The sequence below is a fragment of the Amblyomma mixtum genome, chromosome 1 (assembly GCF_055824585.1).
Source record: "Amblyomma mixtum isolate Tamu chromosome 1, ASM5582458v1, whole genome shotgun sequence".
Taxonomy (NCBI): domain Eukaryota; kingdom Metazoa; phylum Arthropoda; class Arachnida; order Ixodida; family Ixodidae; genus Amblyomma; species Amblyomma mixtum.
The window spans coordinates 1,355,137-1,374,243 of NC_143012.1; the positions used below are offsets into that span (position 1 = coordinate 1,355,137).

The 19,107-nt window shown below is 44.7% G+C and overlaps 1 protein-coding gene and 1 long non-coding RNA gene across 3 annotated transcripts in view; one reads left to right on the top strand and one right to left on the bottom strand.

The window, feature by feature from the left end:
* LOC149365210 (beta-scruin-like) overlaps nucleotides 1-19,107 on the top strand; it is a 212,990-nt gene that overhangs the window by 166,059 nt on the left and 27,824 nt on the right. The window lies entirely within an intron of this gene.
* LOC149365213 (uncharacterized) lies at nucleotides 2,253-13,913 on the bottom strand. Of its 2 annotated transcripts, XR_016292816.1 has the most exons (4): nucleotides 13,463-13,913; nucleotides 12,699-12,788; nucleotides 8,768-8,820; nucleotides 2,253-2,711 (listed from the first exon to the last, which is right to left on the bottom strand). It is a non-coding gene; the product is annotated as an uncharacterized LOC149365213 (long non-coding RNA). The 2 variants fall into 2 exon arrangements; XR_016292818.1 differs by lacking the exon at nucleotides 8,768-8,820 and having other exon boundaries at nucleotides 13,463-13,911.

Consider the following 19,107-nt stretch of genomic DNA (forward strand, 5'->3'; position numbering starts at 1 on the left):
CTTACTCAGCAAAACTGGGAGGACATATGCAACCGCATGGATCGCAATATGGGAGTCTCTAAGACTTGGAACTTGCTCCGTCATCTACTTGACCCTGCAGGTAGCAAAACCACCCAGAGGCAGAACCTGAAAAAGCTTGTGCATGCATACGCAGGCACACCAGAGGACCTTTTCCTTGAACTTAAAGACAGATATATTGGCAATGCTCCTATCCAATCCTTCCCAGATTATGCTGGTCCGGAAAACACGCAGCTCGACTCCCCGATTACTGTGGATGAGGTTAGGGCAGAGATTGCCAGGCTAAACTGTAAATCCGCCTCTGGCCCAGATACAGTATCCAACAAGATCCTCCGCAACCTAGATGAACAGTCGCTACAATCACTAACTGAGTATATGCAGAAATGCTGGTCGGAGGGCTCAATCCCACAAATATGGAAACCGGCAGAGATCATTCTCATTCCAAAACCTGGGAAGGCACTCAGCCTTGAGAACCTCAGGCCAATTTCGCTCACGTCTTGTGTGGGTAAGCTCATGGAGCACGTAGTTCATACCCGCCTCAACCGGTTTATGGAGGAGAACGAGCTTTACCCCCAAACCATGATTGGCTTTCGACCAAAACTTTCTACGCAGGATGTAATGCTTCAGCTCAAACATCAGATTATTGAGGCAAAAACGCGGGACACCAGAATAATTCTTGGACTCGACCTGGAAAAGGCCTTTGACAATGTCAGACATGATGCGATCTTGGAGAACCTTCATGAACTCGGGGTGGGAGCCCGCACCTTCAACTACAACCGCGACTTTCTCTCAGGTAGAAAGGCGCATTTTCAAGTAGGAGGTCTCCACTCGCGTGACTTCCCCCTCGGCAACAAGGGTACCCCGCAGGGATCGGTCCTGTCACCCTTTCTCTTCAACGTTGCAATGTTGAAACTTCCACACCAATTAGTGCAGATCCCGCAACTCCACCACAGCCTCTATGCTGACGATATCACCTTGTGGACCGCCGAGGGCAGTGATGCCGAAATCGAAGAGAGACTCCAGCGTGCCATCGATATCGTGGGGAGCTATGTAGACCCCAGGGGGCTGCGGTGCTCTCCAGCCAAATCTGAATTTCTCATATACCGCAAAATCAGATCCCTTGCGCAACCCCCACCGGCCATCGAACTCAGTATTCGTGGAGTCCCCATTCCTCGAGTACCCAAAATTAAAATCTTGGGCCTAATTCTACAAGAACACGGCTTCAATGGTGACGTAATTCAGAAGCTTCAGGGAACCTCGCAGCAAATTATGCGACTCATTCGCCGCATTAGTAACCGCCACTCGGGCTTGAAGGAAAGCAATACTCTCCGTTTAGTACAAGCCTTTGTGATCAGCCGCATCGCTTACGTATGCCCTTACCTACATCTCAAGTCAGCTGAAAAAGAGAAAGTGGAAGCCATAATCAGAAAATGCGTAAAACAGGCAGTTGGGCTACCCATGCACACAGCGACTGAGAAAGTCTTAGGTCTCGGTCTTCATAACACCCTAAGTGAGATTATTGAAGCGGTAACCGTCTCGCAGTACGAACGACTAACGGCCACCCCAACTGGCAGACACATTCTGTCCACACTCGGCATAACATACGAACGACAAGGCGGACCAACAACTGACCTTCCCAAACATATACGCCAGCTTCTGGTCATTCCTCCACTACCTCGGAACATGCACCCCGATTTCCACGCTGAACGTCGTGCAGAGAGAGCCAAATCATTAGGCAAACGCTTCCTTAATGATACCTCTGTGGTATATGTTGATGCAGCAGATTCTTCGGCTGACAAGATGGTAGCTGTGGTCACCACACTGTAAAAAATAAAACACCTGTAAAGGAGTTTCCAGGTGTCTATAACTCGCACCCTTGCACCCGGCCCAGAAAGGAGTTTTGTGACTTGAATACATCTTTAAGGTGGGGTGTTTCAGGAAAGAACCAGCCCGAAAATGATAAAATTTGACCCAAAGGTGCTGAGGTGTATCACACACTTTACCACCGAGCCACAGGCGTTTTACGCTTCTTACACCCCTACACCCTTCAGGAAAAAAGCATGCAATGGGTTCATAATTTGTCCCCACTTTTATTACTTTTCTTAAGCGCTCTTTAAATTTACCATTATAATGCCTAAGTAATGCAATATACCTGTATTACTGGAGCTCTTCATAGCAGTAAACAGGCGGTGTGCACCTAAGAAAAACGTTTATTGACAAACAAATCACAAAACTGCAGAAATGTGGAAAATTTTTATTAGAACAAAACACATCCATAAAACAAGGCACAAGAAGCTTCTCCAATGAATTCCTTACTGCCATCCAAAGAACTAAAAATTTTAAGGTACAACAGCACCATACCTGCTTTTATTGGGCTTATGGTGGTGCAAGAATAAGGTTCCATAGCACTTACTCTACCTCCCAAATTTTTCAGAGCAAACAGAATGAAAAATTCATGCTTGTGCAGCCTTATATACCAGCCTGAAGAAGGCTTGAACTGTGACGCTAACTCCCAGGAATAAGCAAAAAGCAAACTTAAGGCAACTTATGCTGAACACCCATATTCCTGACATTATGGCGCAGTTGTGGAGTGAGCCGCAGTGGTAAGCCTGCTGAGTAGCCATCCTCCCTCGACGAACAGGTTCTCAGCCACCTCAGGATTGTCTTCGGTGAACAGCATACATGGTGCGAGTCTGCATTTTAGACAAAAACAGTAAAATATTTCAAACCAGTTTACACTGTTCAATGTTGCTGATAAATTCCAACATATTGCTCATTAACAATGTGTTTTATTATGCATGCTAACGCTAACAGAAAGAAGAAAATCTGCCCATGTGGCGAGCAAGCACCAGCTGTTATTTTTTGAAACATTCCAAAGAGGCCACTGTGGTTTAGAAAAAATAGCTCTAAACGGCATTATACAAACAATGTTTTAGCTAAAAAGCTAGATGCTATGAAATAGAACGAAGGTGGTCAGGTCGTGCAATTAATTCTGCACGAACTGCTACAAGCTAGTGCAAACCACTGGCCTGTATGGAGGGTAAACTGACTATAAAAGGCACAGAACACCATGACAACAAAGACGAAAATAGCGCACTTGAAAATGCTTTACAGTAAACCGAACAACAAGTAATGTGCAAAATTCACTGTAACAACAGAAAGCACAGTATCTGATCAAAGTCAGCAACACAACCCCTTCCATGAGAGTGGTCAGCTGCAACTAATGCAAAGCATGCATTCATTAATATATCAAGCAAGTGACATCTTGAAAGGCAGGCAACAGTGCTAAGTTAACATATCTCCCATGTCTGCAGCCAGTAAACTCAAAAATCCATCAAGAAAGATTTGCACAAGGCCACTAAACTACAAGAAAAGGAGCTGGGCCAGTTGGTGCATGAATCTTTGCAAAACCACGCCGGATAACAGGACACAGACAAGACAGGTGCAGTGATAACTGAGGAATTTATTGTTTAGTTTGCAATGAATACAGAAAGCATCATCCAAATTACAAAGAAGGAAAGTCATGGAATCGTCATTTTGTCAAATCTGTCGTGATTATTTATCCAGGTAGTCAATTTCTTTTTCCTTAGAGTTAGTGATGATGTGCTTAAACAGGTTGAACAATTCTTATGTACCATACACATCTCTTACATTTCCTCAGAATTTTACATTGTCGAAAGTGTGATACACACTCACAGTCCGATATGTGTCTCGGTAGCTTGCTACGATATCCTTTCTCAGTATTGCCGACATGTTGCATTACATAAATGTTAACATGCTGACCTTATTTCCCAACACAGGACGCTCCGCGTGGCGGATAGATCTTGTAAACTAAGCCACTGTCGCATGTCGTGAATTTGTTTCTGTGCTTCGTCTTATGCTGGGCTGTTTTTGAAGCACCTTTGCTAGGAGCATTGCATACTACATTCAGCTACTTTCTGTGAAAAAGCAAATGAAGCCACTGCAAAGAACTTCCACAAGCTGCAAAAGAAGGTCAAGCCAACAACTTGACCAAAGTAGGGCTGGTTGTGAAGAAGAGTGAGGGCCTATGCCTGAATGCCTTCTTTATGGCAAAAACACGGAACGATAACTGGCCTTTCAGAGTAATTGTCTCTGAACAAGGATCGTGGCAGCAACCCTTAGGGCAGTATCTGCAAGAATTGCTCTCCTAGCTCACCATGGAAGACCTTTTCCTGGTAAAGAAGCCAGAAGTGTCCGCATTCCTCTTGAACAGCCGTCCAGAAGGAGTGTCTTCTCATTGTCATCAAGGACTAACATTACACGCTGCCACATTCCACCTTGTTTGAGACGGTAAGAGAAGGCATTGATTCAATGGGAGCAGCATGATTCCAGAACCAATGCAGAATTAATGCTGATAGATTCCTCGAGTTGCTAACCATCTGTTATTTTAGTTTAATTATCTGCACATACAGTGGCAAGGATTATGCACCAGTTCCTGCGTTGCACTAATTCTCATTGTCCTGCTAACCTGTCAAGATAGCGAACTATTAAAAAGCTTTGCTTATCACCAATTTGATAATGACCTCCCAATTTTTGGACGACTTCCTAGTAATCCACAAGCTTCATAAACAAGGGCAACACAACGGCATTGTTCACATATTCAAGACCTTCTCCGAAGTCCTTGCTGGAGGTACAGCTTCTCGATTTATGGCTGCACATCAGAGGCCCATATGTACTGGTGTTATGTCCCACAGTTGAAAAAAAGACTGTTGCTACTGGCACACTAAAAAATGTCTCAAACGGATTGTGTATTGACTGTCAGTAGGAAAGCGTTGAGGCCCAACTGACATAGTTACCTGAAGCTGGTTTCCCGGATGACCTCGTCTGCAGCCTTGGCTTGAAGATAATGAAAAAAATTTGCTGATCCACCCCAACGAGAGTTCAGAAAGAACGGAAGTTAGCTGTGACGGCATATGTGCATGGTATCAGCCACGCGCAAGAGAAAGTGGTAAGGCGAGCTGGTGTGAACTTAGTAAACAAGGTGCCTAAGTCACTGTCGCATGCTGCGGATTTGACAGCCTTCTTTTATACCAGGCTGTCTTTGAAGCACCCTAGCTGGGCGTGTTGCATACTAAGTTCACACCAGCCTGCCTGACCACTTTCTTTAGTGCGTGGCTGATACCATGCACCTATGACCTTAATCACCGTGTTGCCCACTACCCTCCCGGCTTCCACGTACTCCCCTGGCTCCCTGCGCACCATGTGGGCCTGGGTGAGAAGCTGCTGCCTCGTTACGTGGGTCCTTACCGCGTCTTCTCTTCAGGCAACTGAGCAATGTGACCTATGAAATCACGTCCCTGCACTCCCGCACTGTTCCCCCGGCCCACTCCACAAAGCTCGTGCACGTCACCTGTCTTAAGCCCTACCATTGACACCACCTTAGGGCGCCCAGGGGCTGTGCTTCCTTCCGCGAGGCGGAGGGGGTAGTGCTACAGTGCAAGTTGCAAGGCGAAGAGGACGTTGTTTTGACACTGGGCAGTTGACGACAACAGGCACGCTGCAGCTAGCGCTTGGAGTGACTTGGTTTGGGGTGCCTTCTGAGTGCAACCCGTTGCGCCTGCTGCTGAGCTAAACCCCATAGTAATATGCTATGACAGCTACGTTCCGTTCTTTCTGAAGCCTTTTACAGGTAGACAGGCAAATTTCTTTATCCTGAAGCCAAGGCTGCAGATGAGGTCATCTGGGAAATCAGCTTCAGGTAGCCATGTCAGGTGGGCCTCAAGGAATTCTTGCTGACGGTCAATACACGAGCTATTTAGGATATTTTTCAGTGCGCCAGTAGCAACAGCCTTTTTTTCGACCTTGGGAAGTAACGCAAGCACATATGGGTCTCTACAAAGTACAGCCATAGATCGGGAAGCTGTACCTCCAGTGGCATTTCTTTGGTCAGCTCAAAGTTAGCAAGAACTTTGGAGAAGGTCTTGAAGATGTCAACAATGACTTTGTGTTACCCTTGGTAATGAAGCTTGTGGGTTACTAAGAAGTCGTCCACAAATCGGAAGGTCATTATCAAACTGGCGCCATGCACAGCTTTTTAATAGTTGGCTATCTTTACAGGCTAGCTGCACAATGAGAATTAGTGCAACGCTGGAACTGGTGCATACTCCCTGCCACTGTATGCACACATCATTAAACTTTACATAGGTAGAACGGAAGTAGATGGTTAGCAACTCGAGGAATCTATCCGCATTAATTCTGCACAGGTTCCGGAATTGTACTGCTCCCACTGAATTAATGCCTTCTCTTATCATCTCAAACAAGGCAGCATTTAGCAGCGTGCAGTCTAAGTCCTTGATCAGAATGAGATGACAACTCTTCTGTACAGCTGTTCGAGAGGAATGCGGACACTTCTGGCTTCTTCACCAGGAAGAGGTCTCCCACGGTGAACAAGGAGAGCAATTCTTGCAGATACTGCCCTAAGGGTTGCTGCCTTGATCCTAGTTCAGCGACAATTACTCTGAAAGGCCAGTTATTGTTCCGTGTTTTTGCAATAGCGAAGGCATTCAGGCATAGGCCATCACTTTTCGTCATAGCCAGCACTAATTTGGACAAGTTGTTGGCTTTACACAAGTTTTTAGGTTTCGTTCTTCCCTGTTTGGCGCTTAACCTTCTTTTGCAGCTTGCGGAAGTTCTTTGTGATGGATTCATTTGCTTTTTTTGCAGAAAGTAGCTGAACGTAGTATGCAACGCGCCAACACAAGATGAAGCACCGAAACAAATTCACAACATGCGACTATGGCTTCGCTTACGAGATCCCTCTCTCATGCGGAGTGTCGTATGTTGGGAAATAAGGTCAGCGTGTCAACATTTGTCTAATAGAACAAGTCGGCAATACTGAGACAGGATACAGTAGCAAACTAGCAAGACGTGTCGAACTGTGAGTGCACCCCCCACTTTCGATGATGTAAAATTCTTAGGAAATATAATTAACAGCTCATGCCGAGATATAAGAGACGTGCATGACACATAAGAATTGTTCAACCTATGGAAGCACATCATCACTAACGCCAACGAAAAAAGAAATTGACTATCTGGATAAATAAGCCCAACAGATTTGACCAAATGATGATTCCATGACTTTCCTTCTTTTGTATTTTGGATCATATTTCCTGTATTTATAGTGAGCAAAGCGATAAATTCCTCAATTGTTAGTCAGCGCAGTACCTGTGTGTTCCTGTCAGTGCCCTGTTACCCTGCACGCTGCTTTGCCTAGACTAATATACTATCACACATTAAGAGATGAAGTCTACATCTGGAAAAACACCACAAGGGGTTCCAAGCTGTTTCCTTTCTGGTTCGCGTTTCCTTCCTTAGAGGCATACATGCACCATGTAGTGAACAAAAGTACAAAGTAGATAAATAGAATTGATCATCTTCCAAATATCACTACTGTAAAATGGTGTTAACAAATGGCCACATTCATCCTTAGGACAGATCCGCATTTCATCTGTCATTACATATTAAACATGAAACTATGAAGCAGCCAGGTGAATGAATACATTTTTCCCAGAAATTTACCAAAGGTACACACAGTGATACCATTCCAGTGGATCAGTTGAGTATGCTGCTCAGGAGCAGCAGTATTCATATGGGGTGAATGCTAGCAGCAAAAAATATTGGCAATGCAATACAAGTTTGCATACAAGATGCGAAATAAACGGCATGATATGGAACCATTCCAATTATGCAAGCAGAAAAAATTGCATTCAACCTACACTGCAATATTAATTGAGCTACAAAAATATTATAAAGGCTTCTTCAAATCAGCGCACAGTTGGCATTTATATGCCATTGGATCATTCCATGCCAACTGTTCCAGGCTTAGCACTGAATCTTCTATTTCTTTAAAAAAATTCATGGCTTATTGCATTACCTAGGCAAACATTATCCCAGCTTGTTTTAGGCGGAGTAATTTTTTCCCGTCGTGGCCGCCATTTCATGTTTGAAAGTGATAGCCAAACCTAACCTTGCAAAAAAATTTGTAAAAAGAAACGTTCTTACGCAGGACTATGAAGTTTCTGTTATATAAATTAAAGGTATTCCATATCCAATGCAGTAAATTGAACTTATTTTGTTTTAAATAAAACATGTAATAAGTACAATATAAAAATTTGAAATCTTTTATCAAATTTCATGTTCTCACAGTAGTTATTCTATTTTCTAAGCTGTCGAGAAGGCAAATGTGATAAAAATGTTTCAGAGAGCAAAACATGTAAGGCAAGACAGCGAAAGGATTCTAAAGTCGAGAGAATTTGCTTTTTGTGACATATTCAGTAGTCTACTACATAATGAGGTGATCTTAATTAAATTATGAAAGATAGAAATTTAAACAGTACCATTTAATGGCATTTATTTTTAGTTTATTTGGGGCTCTTTTTTTTTTTAAGCGAGAAAACAATCTTACAAGTTGAGTCCCTGCGTTCAACATCGACACTGCTCAGTGCTTCCTTTTCACTCCAGCACACTTTGCCACCAGCTGTAAATTACACAAAACCAGCACTCCGCTGCACGAATACAATGGTGTGCTGGTCTTCGATGCCAGCAGCTTCGGCAATAAAGAAATCTGCTGAAGGATAGATTTAAAAAAGTAAAAATGAAGGGGCCACATGGCAGAACGGCTCTCGTTCCTCGACACAGGGAAGCACTGTTTGTGGTATGACCAATCAGAGTTAAAACCTCTACTACCATGAAAATTACTTAAACTTTTCAGTGGAATGGACTTTTTCACCTGATCACATGGGAAGAGCGCTTATGACGGCATTGGTGGAAGTGTGAGGCCCCCTGCAGCAACAGAAAGCATTCAGAGGTCATAGAAAGGTTAAATACTGATCCTCTATAAGCTGTTTACATCGGCGGAGAAAACCATTAAGAGTGTCGTAGCTATCTGGGTGCTCCAACAAATGATTCAAGAAAATAAAGGTGAACTGACTAGGCAGTTTACAAAAGTGCTACCATTAAAAGGAATACGCATTTTTCACCACATCAAGCCTTTATCTTTCTCTCAATGGTGCATGCTGGACTTAAGTCATGCTCAAGTTTAAACTGACAAAAGTTGAGCGAATATGCCAGCAGACTTCTCAAAACCAAAATATGAGGAGCATCCACATAGAGCACCCTGCAGCGAAGCTTTGTGTCTCCTTGATGCCGGCTCTAGCGTGCACCGCAGTGTCGAGCAAGCAGCCAGCAATGCTGGAGTTGAAGGTAGACTCAAATTGCGAAATTATTTTCACGCCTAAAACGAAAATTGCTCCAATTAAAATTTTAGAAATGTCACAGCCATTAGAAAATAAATGAGGCCAACCTCACTGAGCCACTGGCGGCTGAATATGCCTCAAAAATATTTTTTTTCAGCTGACTGACATGCCTTGCATTTTTTTCATCTCTGAAACACTTTTATCACATTCTTTGCCTTTTGGATAACCCAGAAAAATAGTTGAAATGACTGTTATGAGAACATAAATTGAATAAAAAATATCAATTTCCAATATTTTTGTACCTTCTTTCATGAAAGCACGTCCTTTATTTATATGAAAAAGTTTCAGTCATGCATAAAGTGTTTATTTTTAACAAGTTTTTTGTAAGACTTAGCTTTGCTATTGCTTGTAAACATAAGACTGTGGCCACAACACGAAACTTCTTTTTTTCTGCCAAGAACATGCTTTAAAAATCTTTGTCATGGTAATAAAATAAGCCATGATTTTTTTGTTTCTGTAGGAAATCAAGTGCAGTCGAGTACAAAAGTCTGGATAACATGGCGTGGAATCACCTTATTGAGTATTGCACAGCAACACAATACACAGCCTACTTATCACCAGGCATATAGCAGCTTCCATATAGGTCAATAAATTGGCTGGGCTGTAAGAGGCTTCTGTAACACTAGAAAAATTACAATTACAAGTTACAAAGAGGACACCAATCTGAATCTTTACATTGTGCAGATGTATAACCGTGACACTGAGAACTCCCACTCCCCTACGCACTTGGATGGTGGTATCGTTCCTGCCAGTCTACCAAATATAGTCCCCGCAATATAATGAGTCTAGCATTTTGCCCTCTGTAGACGTGAGCAGGAAAGGAGACTTAATGCAGGTAATAACAAACATAAGCATCCTAAGAGTTTGGTAAGCTTGCAAAATTTAAGCTTGTTCGGTTCCAAAAATATGCAATAGCAACCTGAATGGTCATTCATTCAAACCATGCGAATGCAATGGGTAAAATGGCTCCACAATGTAAAAGGTTACTTTCTTGAGCTAGTCGGCACATGTTTGTCAGCATGAAGGGCACAGCATGACTATAATGGTATGAAAGAACAAGACAGACTAGGCGCTGACTCAAGACTGACGATCTTAATTGCTGCCACACAATAAACAGGTGAAAAAAGAGCATAAACAACATTTTTTTTCGCGACAGTTTGCCAGCTTGCAAAACATGTGGCACTGCATTAAAGATTGACTGCGAAAGGCAAAAATGCTGGTGAATAAAAACAAAAAAAAAAATGTTTAAAAATGTAGAAGAAACTGTTACCCTGCCGTCTAAGCTGCTGAGGTAGCCTATACTCCGTCTCACAAGATGTTTGCAGCACTACGAAAGGTAGAGCTCTCTCGTCCAATCAGGATGGCGCGCACTAAATTAGTGTGTTCCTACGCGCCTGTGGCTCAATCCACCTGATGTCCAGGTGGCTTCTTTCTACCTCTAGCAGGTGGCACTTGATGTCTTTTTATTCTATTTTGGTTTGTTTTTGGACAGGCGGACGCCCGTTCCAAAGGGACTAGCCCCACTTTTTTTTTTTTTGTCGCAACCTGTTCTGATCAGTTCCTCTGTTGTCGCGAAGCCACCTGCTTCGCCTGCTTGGGGAAATAGCGCACTGTCGATGTAGAGCACACAGGAGACACAACAGACTCGACCGACGCCATGTTGGAAAGTGGCAACGCATCACTACCTCGCAGCAGGCCTCCGCAGAGCTGTGTCCGTACGGGCTTTGTCTGGTAATATCACCAGTGATTGAAACACTCCCTACCATTTAAATATACCTGTCCAAACCATGTTTTTAGTTGCAATGCTTATTGTTTTGATTAATAGTCATACGCTCCTCAAATATTCGAGGGACTATTTTCTGCGTTTCTGCAGTCCTGATTGGACGAGAGCGCTCTACCTTCCGTAGTGCTGCAAACATCTTCTGAGACGAAGTATAGTTCTTTGCATCTGAGCACAACAGAATGTTTGCAGATGCATTTGTCTTGCTCCTGACGGATAAAACGCATCAACAACAATCTACCGCGTGTGCTGGTCCTTATGCGTGTACAGTATGGTTGTACGGCTGAAAGCAGAGGTGCAGTTTTCACACGACAGCCAATATTTGACCATATTGCTTTCAGGAGGTGGTTTTGAGGGGCTCTTGTGTTCGCTCAGACAGTCGTTTAGACATGTCCTGTTTGACTGATAGAGCACGTTCCGCGGGATAGCTCACTTCTGTGCGCCACATTTTTGGGGCACTTGTACATAAGAGAATTCTCGGTTCTTTTCGCATTCTGCAGGTGGCAACCCTTCACGGTTGACACTCTTGCGGAGACATTGCAATTTGCTTGGAGCAGAGAATACTACTCGCACACCAGGCCTAGCTCCTATTCTTTTCAAATTGTGATACACTCGTGAAAAGGACGCGTTCACAAGCAGAAGTACACAGGACTGTGTACTTCTCCTGCTTGTGAACACATACTTTTTGAGAGGAGGAGATTAAGACATTATGTGGTAGCGCACTTTTTATCACCAAATGCTAGTACCAAGTTCGCAGGGATATGGTAGCCGCAGCTGGCAAAGGACTGCCTTTGCCCTGCAGTGGGTGTAATCAGGATGATGATGATGACGAGAAAACTACGTTTAACGACACTCAAACTGGTTTGCAATAACCCCATGCTGACAACGAACTAGCAAGGATGTACAAATAAATGAGGGCATGGTTAGGCTATGGTGGTGAAATAAAACGTACACTCGCCAAAAGATGGTTTATAAAAAAAAAACTTAGTTTGACCTTTCGGGACCCGTACGGTTCCCTTGTTCACAATGAATGATGGACGGAATGGACCGCTTCTTATATGCGCACTTGACAACGCAGTGAGTGGGCGTAGTTATCCGGGAGATTACCCTTCGTCCTGTTAATGACATGATCCGTGGTCTGTATATAAAAAGATTCTAAAAGCAGTCGTGACGATGTGGGTTTCATGGTATCTAATATTGTGGCGTTCTCCCAGTCAATGGTGTGGTTCTTTTCTTGAGCATGCTCTGCCAGCGGGTTCGATGAGGTGCGACATTTGTTGACGTCGTTTTTATGTTCTCTTAATCTTCTTCTGAAATCGCCTGATTCGCCAATGTATGATGCATCGCAGTTTTTGCAGGGGATTTTGTACACCACTCCGGGGAAACGTACGGGTCCCAAAACGTCAAACTAAGTTTTTTTATAAACCATCTTTTGGCGAGTGTACGTTTTATTTCACCACTATGCCTCTCCCTCGCCAGACAGGATTCTGTCGAACCCTTGATTATGGTTAGGCTATGTACCCTGTTTCATGAAGCAGCCTGATGAAGGAAAGAAGGGAAAATGGCCCAAAAAAGAACCTAGCATACAACATAAAAAGAAGCTTGCAGCAAGAACTAAAACACACCTTTGCTTCCATACTGCTCGTGAATATTTCCCAGCGGCAACAAGGTGCAAGCTGTGGCTGTGGACTCCCATGTGGATGTAGATGTTTCCCCTGCAGACATCCATTTAATACCATCACGATTAGAGGCCGCCGAAATCAGAAATTAGGTTACTACGGCCAAACAATGAAGCTTTTAAAAACTTGAAAAAGCAAGCTAAATATACCTAGCTGGCACAGCACTGGATTCTTTAATCTGGATGCCGTTCTAAAAACAATTAAAAACCAAAATAGATAGCAGCGTCAACAAATTTATGCAAAAACATGGCCTGACGCACAAACGATCAGTGGTCAGCGCCTGCAGCACACAAAATTGAAAGCTTATCTCAGACGTCACGCTGACGCAACGCATTTTACGCACAGATACGGAATAGACCTTACGCACGGGCGGAAAAATTACCACGTGCAGATAAACCGTAGGACAAGGAATTTGACGAAATAGCGTTAAACGGCTTTAAATTTGACAGAACACACATACTAGAGCTCTTAAGTAGCATGAGGCAGTACTCTGCAACATTCGTTTCGTCAAAACAAAAACAGCTCTGAGTAGAATCATTCTCGGCGAACTCTGTTCAGTGCTGCTTCTCTTCCTGGATACATGGAAAGAGCTGCCTGTCTGCAGATCTTGGCACTTTGGTACTAGAAGCGGCAAGTCTTGAGGCCGCTCTTCCATAAAATATGCTTTGAATAATGCACACCAGCATGCATGAAGACATAGTATTGCTTACCATTCGAGGCAGGTGTGTAGTCGTGCCGAGCTGATGAAGTACGTCTCCAAGTCACGGCAACGCTAGTTTTTCATTAACGCCGACTTCAGGACGTTTCTACATAACAAAATACATTCTGGCGCATAAACACGCGCACATTATAACTTCGCCCGTGATTTCTGATATCAAACCTTTAAAACGTGAGCGAGCGCCGGCCTTTCTGCCAATCTACAACAAAGAAACGCATTCGGCAGAGCCTCCAAAGGGTGCTTCTGTTCCGATACGTGAGATACGAGTACTTGGACAGCAGTGAACGAACCTACGCACTACTCCAGTTATATATGCACAAAAAACACTTCAGTTCAACGCGGTACCTCGAAAAACGCGGTCGAAAACGCAGTTCACGTCAACTGCTGAAATCCGCACACCACGACCGACGCCACACCGTACACAAGAGGCAGGAAAAAATCAACAAAGGCCCGACGGTACCGATGGCCGCCTAGCGGCGGAAATGTAGTTTCACTTTCAGTTTTACTTTCAGTTTTGAATTCAGTTTATTGGGTTTTTTACAGTGCGTACGGAAGCTAGAATGTATTTGCAGCATCGGAACAGCATACGCAACGATTGCCAACCGTTACCAGTTACGGAAAATGCGAAGTGATTAAATTAGATATATTTCATCGTATTCAAAAGTTACCATGAATTGGCCCCCTTGCCGTTTCTTTCTTTTTACGTTCACTCCAGCGGCTGCATTTCGATGGTGGCGAAATATATATAAAAAAGTGTAGCCTATATCGTCGTCGAAAGTGGAGGGAGCATGAAATGTATGGCAGTCACGGCGTAGCATATTTTGGGACGGCACCCCCACCGTCAAGCGACACCTTCGAAGGGCCGCACAGGGACGGTGCCAGGGCATTCGTGGTGAGGAGGCTCAGAGAGGTAGAAGATGAGCGGGAGGGCGCTATGTTATGATGGATAGGCATAATGCTCCAAGGCCTGTGGCATTGCTCTTCATAAACTTAAATTAATCAACAAAACGCAGCGGTGATTGAGAGCAACACATAAGGCCGAATGCCGACTGCAAGGTCTGATCGCGACAGATTTTTCTGCGGTCCAGTAGACCTTCAGCTCCCTTGGCGCTCTCATGGGCCCGCACAGCGTGCTTCCACTCGCGGCGCGCCTGTTACGAGATCAGCGGGAGGATCGAAATGTTCGCTTAAGGTTCTAAAAGTTCTAGCTCATGTTCTCTGTCCTGTGCGCTGCTGTGCGTAGACGATGTTCGCTAGTTTGTCCAGAACGGAAACTGGAAGCACTAAATGCCTAAATTGTCCGTGTGTTGTGCGAATGTCAGTGCACGTTAAAGGACCCACGATTGCCGAAAATGGTATGGAGTCCTCCACTACGGTGTCTCCGATAGCTCAGGTTTAGCTTTCAGACATTAAACGCTGTATACCGCAGCATTTAACTTTTTTGTAATGGGTTTGCACAGGTACCTTCTGCTACTCGCTCAGTTTTGGAGAGCTACGTACGTCGGGGCAAAATAAAATTTTTGTTTTCTTCCCTTTGCTCTTTGAGCTTCTCAAGCTCTTCTGGGACCCTAATTAACTTCAGGTCTCCATCATTACCTTTCTTCCAGTTGACACAGAGGTTACTTCAAGAAATTGCTAATTTTGGTCTTGTTTTTTGCGCGTAGTTTCGTGCGTAAAGTAGAATGATTTCGCGCTGACAATACTCCGTTTGAAAAATATGCAGGGTGTTTCACGTAACTTGAACCAAGGATTTAAAAAAAGCGGTACACCGCAGCCAGCTGAAACCAACGATGCATTGTTCGCCATCATGTGGCGCTCCTCAGAATATTTTGTATTGCGCTTAATGAATTAACTAAGATGAATTATGCAATTTTTCATATATTCACTTTAGTGCCAAGACCATTACGTTAGGTTGTAGAGCAGGTTTATAAACAACGAATACAGTTTATTGTAGCATCGTATCTCCTACGGGGTCCTTTTTTCCGGCATCTAAAGAAAGCCCGCGAAATATGAAAAGATACCACGTGACTACGCTCGTGCGCTACCAAATTGCAACGCTCTCAACGGCGTTTTCGAGCAAACTGAGCATGGAAACTGAGTGTGCCCGCTGACCGTGGCGAAGTGAACGGCCGCCGCTCTTAGCAGCGGCTTGACAGTGCGTCAGCACTTTCCGCAGCGGCGCGGCGGCCGTAATAAAATCAATGTCTTTTTTTTTTTTTCAGCTGCGAGTGAACCAATATTTTTCTCGCCGCTGCATGTATGTTCTCGGGTGCGAAAGATGTAAACCATGCCTCAAAGTGCAATCCTCAAAAGCGCATACTATCGCCCCCGTCAGAGCGTTTGTACTGCCTTCATAATTAGTTAAGTTGGGATCGCCATGTGGAATGTTGCCTTAACAATCGCGTCGATGCATCAGTGAAACGTGGATAAAATGCCGAAAACGCATGTTACTGCTTCACACGTGCACGTGTTGTTGTCACAGTAACCACGCCAACACATTTTGTCCCATAAAACGCACGAGCTACAGCTATATTTTATGTTTTTTACAGTTCCCTTCCCCAATTAGTCCGGCATGCATAACTGAGGTGAAGCCAGCTTTACATTTTTTAAAGGAACACCCTTGCCTGCACTGGCGGGCATTTTGACCATATGCACCCGCCCCTAAAATGCTAGGTTGCAGACGGGTGCAGGACGGGTGCACGAGTAACAGAAACTCCTATTTTGTCGGGTGCGAGGGTGTGTTTGTCAGTATGTTCCCTTTAAAGGTGTGAAATTTTTTACAGTGCACGGAATGTGGTACACTCATAACGGGGGGCACTATACGCACTCAGCACACACATGTTGGAGAAGAAACAGCCATTGCTCTAGCCATTGCGGGATCCTCGGCAGAAACCATTGTCAGCGACTCAAAATTGGCAATACGTAACTACACGTTTGGAAGAATCTCTCCACAAGCGGCACGAATTCTGCTAAATTATCAGCCCACGCGGCGCATTCGCCTAATCTGGACGCCTGCTCATGCCTCCCTTGCTGGTAATGAGGCGGCTCATAACCTAGCTCGAGAACTATCCCGCCGAGCTGGGTCGTGCAGTACACCCGCCCTATACTCCGGCAAGGACAGGTTGTTTTCTTACAGAGAAATCCTGCAGCACTACAGGCTTGCAAGACTCAGATTTCCCCCAGCAGATAAAACGCTTTCCAAGCAACAGGCGAAAGCCTGGCGTAAACTTCAAACTAAAACCTATCCAAATCCCCAATTGTGTAGCTTCTATTCGGATGGACTGTACTCAGACAAATGCAAAAATTGTGATGCCAAAGCCGATCTAAATCATATGATCTGGAACTGCCCGCAGTCCCTACCCGCGAGTCGCTTCATTACCGACTCTGATCATTGGGAGGCTCTATTGCTCAGCCCTGACCCGGGGACACAGATCAAGCTCCTCCATCTGGCTGAAGACGCCGCCGCTGCCCAAGGGATAGCGGCCGCCGTTTAAGCGGGGGGCGACTTCGGGTCGCTCCTCTACACTGTAAAAAATTTCACACCTTTAAAGGAACATACTGACTAACACACCCTCGCACCCGACAAAATAGGAGTTTCTGTTACTCGTGCACCCGTCCTGCACCCGTCTGCAACCTAGCAATTTAGGGGCGGGTGCAAATGGTCAAAATACCCGCCAGTGCAGGCAAGGGTGTTCCTTTAAAAAATGTAAAGCTGGCTTCACCTCAGTTATGCATGCCGGACTAATTGGGGAAGGGAACTGTAAAAAAACATAAAATATAGCTGTAGCTCGGGCGTTTTATGGGACAAAATGTGTTGGCGTGGTTCCTGTGACAGCAACACGTGCACGTGTGAAGCAGTAACATGCGTTTTCGGCATTTTATCCACGTTTCACTGATGCATCGACACGATTGTTAAGGCAAATATTCCACATGGCGATCCCAACTTAACTAATTATGAAGGCAGTACAAACGCTCTGACGGGGGCGATAGTATGCGCTTTTGAGGATTGCACTTTGAGGCATGGTTTACATCTTTCGCACCCGAGAACATACATGCAGCGGCGAGAAAACTATTGGTTCACTCGCAGCTGAAAAAAAAAAAGAGTTATTGATTTTATTACGGCCGCCGCGCCGCTGCTGAAAGTGCTGACGCACTGTCAAGCCGCTGCTAAGAGCGGCGGCCGTTCACTTCGCCACGGTCAGTGGGCACACTCAGTTTGCTCGAAAACGCCGTTGAGAGCGTTGCAATTTGGTAGCGCACGAGCGTAGTCACGTGGTATTTTTTCATATTTCGCGGGCTTTCTTTAGATGCCGGAAAAAAGGACCCCGTAGGAGATACGATGCTACAATAAACTGTATTCGTTGTTTATAAACCTGCTCTACAACCTAACGTAATGGTATTGGCACTAAAGTGAATATATGAAAAATTGCATAATTCATCTTAGTTAATTAACTAATTAAGCGCAATACAAAATATTCTGAGGAGCGCCACATGATGGCGAGCAATGCATCGTTGGTTTCAGCTGGCTGCGGTGTACCGCTTTTTTTAAATCCTTGGTTCAAGTTACGTGAAACACCCTGCATATTTTTCAAACGGAGTACTGTCAGCGCGAAATCATTCTACTTTACGCACGAAACTACAAGCAAAAAACAAGACCAAATTAGCAATTTCTTGAAGTAACCTCTGTGTCAACTGGAAGAAAGGTAATGATGGAGACCTGAAGTTAATTAGGGTCTCAGAAGAGCTTGAGAAGCTCAAAGAGCAAAGGGAAGAAAACAAAAATTTTATTTTGCCCCGACGTACGTAGCTCTCCAAAACTGAGCGAGTAGCAGAAGGTACCTGTGCAAACCCATTACAAAAACGTTAAATGCTGCGGTATACGGCGTTTAATGTCTGAAAGCTAAACCTGAGCTATCGGAGACACCGTAGTGGAGGACTCTATACCATTTTCGGCAATCGTGGGTCCTTTAACGTGCACTGACATTCGCACAACACACGGACAATTTAGGCATTTAGTGCTTCCAGTTTCCGTTCTGGACAAACTAGCGAACATCGTCTACGCACAGCAGCGCACAGGACAGAGAACATGAGCTAGAACTTTTAGAACCTTAAGCGAACATTTCGATCCTCCCGCTGATCTCGTAACAGGCGCGCCGCGAGTGGAAGCACGCTGTGCGGGCCCATGAGAGCGCCAAGGGAGCCGAAGGTCTACTGGACCGCAGAAAAATCTGTCGCGTGCAGACCTTGCAGTCGGCATTCGGCCTTATGTGTTGCTCTCAATCACCGCTGCGTTTTGTTGATTAATTTAAGTTTATGAAGAGCAATGCCACAGGCCTTGGAGCATTATGCCTATCCATCATAACATAGCGCCCTCCCGCTCATCTTCTACCTCTCTGAGCCTCCGTCCCTGTGCGGCCCTTCGAAGGTGTCGCTTGACGGTGGGGGTGCCGTCCTAAAATATGCTACGCCGTGACTGCCATACATTTCATGCTCCCTCCACTTTCGACGACGATATAGGCTACACTTTTTTTATATATATTTCGCCACCATCGAAATGCAGCCGCTGGAGTGAACGTAAAAAGAAAGAAACGGCAAGGGGGCCAATTCATGGTAACTTTTGAATACGAAGAAATATAT